Raw genomic sequence first — 5904 nt, 5'->3', positions numbered from 1 at the left:
CCTCTCCTCTCCTCTCCTCTCCTCTCCACGCTGAACAACCCCAACTCTCTCAGCCTGTCCCCACAGGAGAGGTGCTCCAGCCCTCTGATCATCTTTGTGGCCTCCTCTGGACCCGCTCCAACAGGTCATGAGAGAGACCATTGGGAATGTCTGGATCTCTGCCTGGGGAGAGGCGATGAGTCAGCTGAGAACAAATGAGTTAGTGGGCAGAGCAACGTGGGTGATGTAGTGAGTGTCTTCTCAAGGGAATCGGGAAGATTAAGGAAGATGATTAAGGAAGATTAAGGCTTTCTTCAGATGATCACAGCCCATGGTCCCATGGGGAACACGCTCCAGTTTAAACTGGGAAGGGATACGAAGGGCAACAAGATAGGATGCTACAACTATATCAACAGCACAGGGAAGGCTTGGGAAAATATAAGACCACTGCTGAATGGGGCAGGAGTCCTGCTGACACAGGACATCGAAAAGGCTGAAGGATTTGATGCCTCTTTACCCTCACTCTTTGCTTCTTAGATAGGCCTTCAGTAATCCCAGACCCCTGAGACCAGAGGGAAAGGCCAGATCCAGGATTACTTGACTTTTCACAGAATCGCTGAATGGTTGAGTTTGGAAGGGACCTCTAAAATTCACCTGGTCAACTCCCCTGCTATAGCAGGGCCACCTAGAGCCAGTTGTCCAGGATCATGTCCAGATGCCTTTTGAATGTCATCAAGGATGGAGATTCCACAACCTCTCTGGGCAACCTGAGCCATTTCTTGGTCAAGAAACATTTCCTGATGTTCAGAGGGAACCTGCTGTCTTTCAGCTTGTGCCTGTTGCCTCTGGTCCTGTCACTGAACACCACTGAAAAAAATCTTAGAATCGTGGAATACCAGGTTGGAAGGGACCTCAAACTTTCTTGGTACAAGCACAGTGTAAATTAGATGGCCCAGCACCCTGTCCAGCAGAATCTTAAAAGTGTTGTCCTGGTTTGAGGTAAAGCAGAATCAATTTTCTGTTGTGTAACTTCACTTTTTAGCTAAGCCTCTTCTAACTATTAAAACTAATACCGTGTTGTGCAGACACTGTTCACCCTCAGAGTGATGAGACCTATGTTTATAGCTGATGCCCAGGCGTGGTACGCAGAGAGGCTCTGGCTTATACTTACTGCTATAACACCCAAGGGCAGCTCACTTTGTTGTTTGCCCCATTGGAGGGTCAGAAGCAGAAAAGTGTAGTGGGGTCCCACCTGTGGGGAGGAGTGGACAGGACAGGTGACCCAAAACTGACCAACAGGGTATTCCATCCCATCTGCCTCGTGCTCAGGATAAAAGCTGAGGGATCAGAGGGTCAGCCCTCTTTCTTCAATGGCCGGTGTCTGGGGAGGACTCTGTCTTTACGTTTGCCTTTGATCCCGGTCCGTGTGTTCCTGAATCTAAATCCCGAATCCAGTTCCCATCCCTTGCTGAGTCCAGTCTGGGACTTTCCCAGTGCCTGCTGGTGATGTGATCGTCATCCTGTGTACACCATACGGGTTTTATATACTGAATATATTTCATTGTTTTCTTGTTACTAGGATTGAATTTACTTAGTATTATTTTATTATTAATGTTTTTTTTTTTTTAAATAGTTCAGTTTCTTTTTCAAAATGTCAGTGTCTCACTCTCATTCTTCTCTCCCTTGGGAGAGCAGTTAAAAGAGAGCATCTGTCATTTATTTTGGTGGAAGTCCAGGCAAAACCACAACACCAGACTAAACAACCCCAGTTCCCTCAGCTGCCTCTCATAAGACTTGTTTCCTAGACCACTCACAAGCTTTGTTGCCCTTCTCTACACACGCTCCAGTACCTCAATGTTCCCGCTGTAGTGAGGGGCCAAAAACTGAACACAGTACTCAAGGTGAGGCCTCAGCAGTGCCGAGTACAGGGGAACGATCACTTCCCTAGGGCTGCTGGCCACACTATTTATGATACAAGCCAGGATGCTGTTTGGCCGTCTTGGCTACCTGAAAAACGCTGCTGGCTCATATACTGCCGGCTGTAGACCAATACACCAAAGTCCTTTTTGGACAGGCAGCGTTCCAACCACACTTTTCAAGAACTGTAGTGTTGCATGGGGTTGTTGTGACCTAAGTGCAGGACCCAGCTCTTCTCAACCATCTGATTCCCATGACCTGCCTTCCTGGCCAGTGATGGGGGGTTCCCAGGAGAAGATTGTGGGCTGAGGATCCAGGAAGGCACATGGGCCCAGCACGGGGCTCCAAAATCACCTGTGAACCCAGGACTGCTGAGTCCATGGGGCAGGGAACCACCCCCCTTGCACAGCAGGGAGAAGACCCAGGGGTCCGGGCTGCCTGTCCCTGTGCTCCTCTCCTGTCCCAATACCAAACACTGCCATTTGGTGCTCACTAGAGCCCTGATAAAAACTTTCTTCCTGCTGTGTCTCCAAAGCACCAGCTGCCCCAAGGGCTGTCACCGCCTGCCTTTCACCTCTCCCAGCCTCAGGGGGGGACACTGCAATTTGCCCTAATCTGCCCTTCTCTGGGGGCACATGGTGGGTGGGAAGGGGACCTCCTTTACAGGGACACCCCAGGTGTCCACGCTCCCTCAATCACTCTGCTCATCGCCATGGTACAGCCAGAGAGGACCCAGGCGTCTGGGCACAGGCAGGCGAGAGGGGACATGGACACGAACATGGACACACACACAAACCAGAGCGGAGCTTTGCAGAAGGGGTTTATTGATCATGAGAGGGGAATGGCCCAGGGCTCCCAGGGGATCAGGTGGGGTCATCCAGGGATGATCATCTCCTCATGCTACCGTAGGGGGACAGGACACGGGTGTCACCATGAGTTCCAGTCCTGAAAGACAGACCTCAAAATGAGATCCCCAGAGTGGGCTGGGACATGAGATTGTCCTTGTCTGCCACTGTCTCTCTTTGCAGAGACTTGGGGAAGGAGAAGGGAATTGGAGCCCTCAACAGACCAAGAACTGGACTTGGCTCTCCTGAGAACCATATGGCACCAAGACCCCCTTGACCAGTGTGTCATTACTCCGCGATGCCCCTAAATCTCCCAGAACCCTGCCCAGCCCTCACGGTGATCCTCGGGGTCTGTATGGCACCAGAGCCCCTGCCTGGCCTGCATGGTGACCCTCTGGGTCTGTAGAGCCCCACTGGGTGAAAGGAAAGGCACGGGGGTAGCTCTGTCACACTCACCCTGGGACATGGATCATGGACAGTCCCCTCGCTTTCCCTCTCCCATACCAAAGTTCTGCCCACTCCACAGGGCTCAGGGATCCCGTGGGGCCCAGCATCCTTTGTGGGGCTGGAGACACCCTGATGCTGCTCACCTAGACATCAACGTCTACAGCCACACGTCTCTCGCGCGCAAAGTCCACCACCTGCTCAGCCACAGGAGGCTGTAGAGAAAGGGAGAGTTAGGGAGACACTTGAGTGCAGTGGGGTGTACTGGGAGACAGGGGAAAGCAAAGGAGGTCCTTGGGGAAGGTCCCTCAGGGAAGAAATGGAGTAGATCAGTTTGTATGGTGGTGCACAGAGAGCAGTGGGGGTCCTGGGGAAGAGGCCCAGATGGGTGTGTGGCTGTGTACGGCGGCACCCTGGTGTGTACTGGGTTGTAATGGGATGGATGAGAATGCAATAGGGGCCCTGGGGAAGGGGGCCTCTCTGGGAAAAGACTAGGGTGCAGGGGTACTTTCTGGGGTGTCAGTGGGGTGCAACGGGGTGTACAGGGGTATACTGGGATGTCCTGGAGTGTTGTGGCCATAGGAGGGGAGGGTCCAGGACCAGCAGAACTCGTGGTACCCACCTCAGATCTCTTCACTCGCCCAAGACTGTACCCATACTGTAGAGAGAACATGAGACCTCACTGTTATTTGGAGTGTCCCTGGTCCCAGCAAGAGATGAGAGGCCCAAATTGCCCTCCCGTTCCCCAGACTGGATGTCCTCTAAGTCAACCCCGCTACTTACTTCCAGTTCGTAACTTGCACTTGCTTCGTAGAATGCCTGTGGAAGGAGAGCAAAGGGGTGGTCTGGATTGGACCTTGGTGGGACTGTGGGTGGGGCAGAGGTGTCCCCAGTTCCCCCAGGCCCATAGCTTCCTCCTGGTCTGGTCCATCCCTTCTGCTCCTCCCAGCTCCATTTCTCTAAGTTTCACCTGGGATAGCTGTTCATGCAGAGACCAGGGGTGGGGATGGAGACAAGGATAGCATGGGGAATTCAGGGCCTCTCAAGAGGATGGGGGTGGGGAGGACCCAAAGACGGGGCACTGGGGTGAATTAGTGGACCCCAAGGGACTGGGCTGAGTGTATTGAGTGGACAGAACTGCCTGGGATGCGAGGGAGAGGTAAAGAAATTCAAGTGGAGGGGATACGGGGACTTCAAGCGAGGAGGTCAGTGGGGGCAGAGGGGAGAGCAATGCAGAGGATAAAAAAAAAGGGACTGGGAGAGTGTTTGGGAGTGGGGGTTGAAGGAAGGTGATCTGGGGACACTACAGCAGTGGACAGGATGAAAGGCAAAGGACTGAGGGGAAAGACTTAAAGAAATGCATTGGGAATGATAGAAGGAAGGTCATTTGGGGACCCTTGATAGGATACAGAGGAGATCCCGGGGAGGTGATGTTGGACGGTAACTAAAGGATGGGATAGGGAGGGCCAAAAGGGGGAGATGTGGGGGCACCAAGACAAGAAACCAGTGTGATCTAATGTCGTGCAGCCAAGACCCATCCCCAGCCTTGAGCCCCTCCCCGTGGCATTGGGGACTCACCTCAGCATCTTCCGGGGTGCACAGCAGGATGGTGAAGAGGAGGGCCACGCTGAGCACTGCGACCTTCATCTTCCTCTGCGGTGTGGTGAGTCCTGGGTGAAGCTGGAGAAGGTGAGGGCAGATTTATCCCTGCCCGGACTCCTTCTTGCCCCTCCCAGCCCTGAGAGCCCCCAGGGCAAAGCCAGGCTTGGCAGAGACACCAGCCCTGGCAACAAGCCCAGCCCCGGCACAGAGTGACCCCCGCCTCCGGCACAGATCCTGCCAGCTTCCCCGGCATCACTGCAGCTTCCTGCGTGGAGCAGCTGCATGGGAAGGGCCCAGGAATCAGCATGTGGTGATGGTGGGGGTGGGCAGTGCGACCCTCACAGCTGGACATGCTATGGTGATGAACCACTGCTCCAACACAAAACCATATACCAATAGCCACCCAAAGACAGACCCCCCATCTCCCAGTGCTCCCCACCTCTCAGCACTGCAATCTCCCAGTGTCCCTTGCGTCCTGGGCCAGTCTTTCCCTTCAGGTGTGCCCCAGAGATGCCTCAAACCAGAGGTGTCTGAGGAGAATTGTCTCTGAGCCCTCTGCAACCCCTTGGGTAAACACAGGCCTGGGTCTGAGCCCTCTCCTTGGGGCACCAGGGACACTGGGATTAGGGAACACTGGGAGATGGGAGGACAACTGGGGGCATGGGCAATGGGGACAGCTGGGTGACTGGGATCTTCAGTAACTGGAGGCAATGGGGAACACATGTGAGTGTTGGGTCCTGGGAGATGAGGGTTGAGCTTGGGGAAGTGCTTGGGTACTTGCAGTTCCCAACTCCATGGAAATGGAGCCCACTCCATTTCGCTTGCACTGTGGTCCCAAACTGGTCCAGTTCCCAGCCACAGAGGGAAAATCCCATGCCCTCCTGACAGCATGGGTCCCACTCTGCAAAGCTGTCCCTGCATGGTGGGTCCCAGTGACCCTGTTCCCTCCACGACTCTGGCTCCAGCCTTGTCTCTGCCTGGGGGGCACTGCCTGGGATTGGCCACAGCTCACCAGAGGCCCTTGTCCTCACAGAGTGTCCCTTCAATGCCCTCGTCCTCTGCCCAGGACTTTGCTGTCACTGAGCAGGATGTGGCCGTTCAGAGGGACACGATGAAG

This window comes from Charadrius vociferus, unplaced genomic scaffold (assembly GCF_000708025.1).
Source record: "Charadrius vociferus isolate BGI_N301 unplaced genomic scaffold, ASM70802v2 scaffold374, whole genome shotgun sequence".
NCBI classification, from domain to species: Eukaryota; Metazoa; Chordata; class Aves; order Charadriiformes; family Charadriidae; genus Charadrius; species Charadrius vociferus.
Note: the sequence above shows the minus strand (reverse complement) of the source record.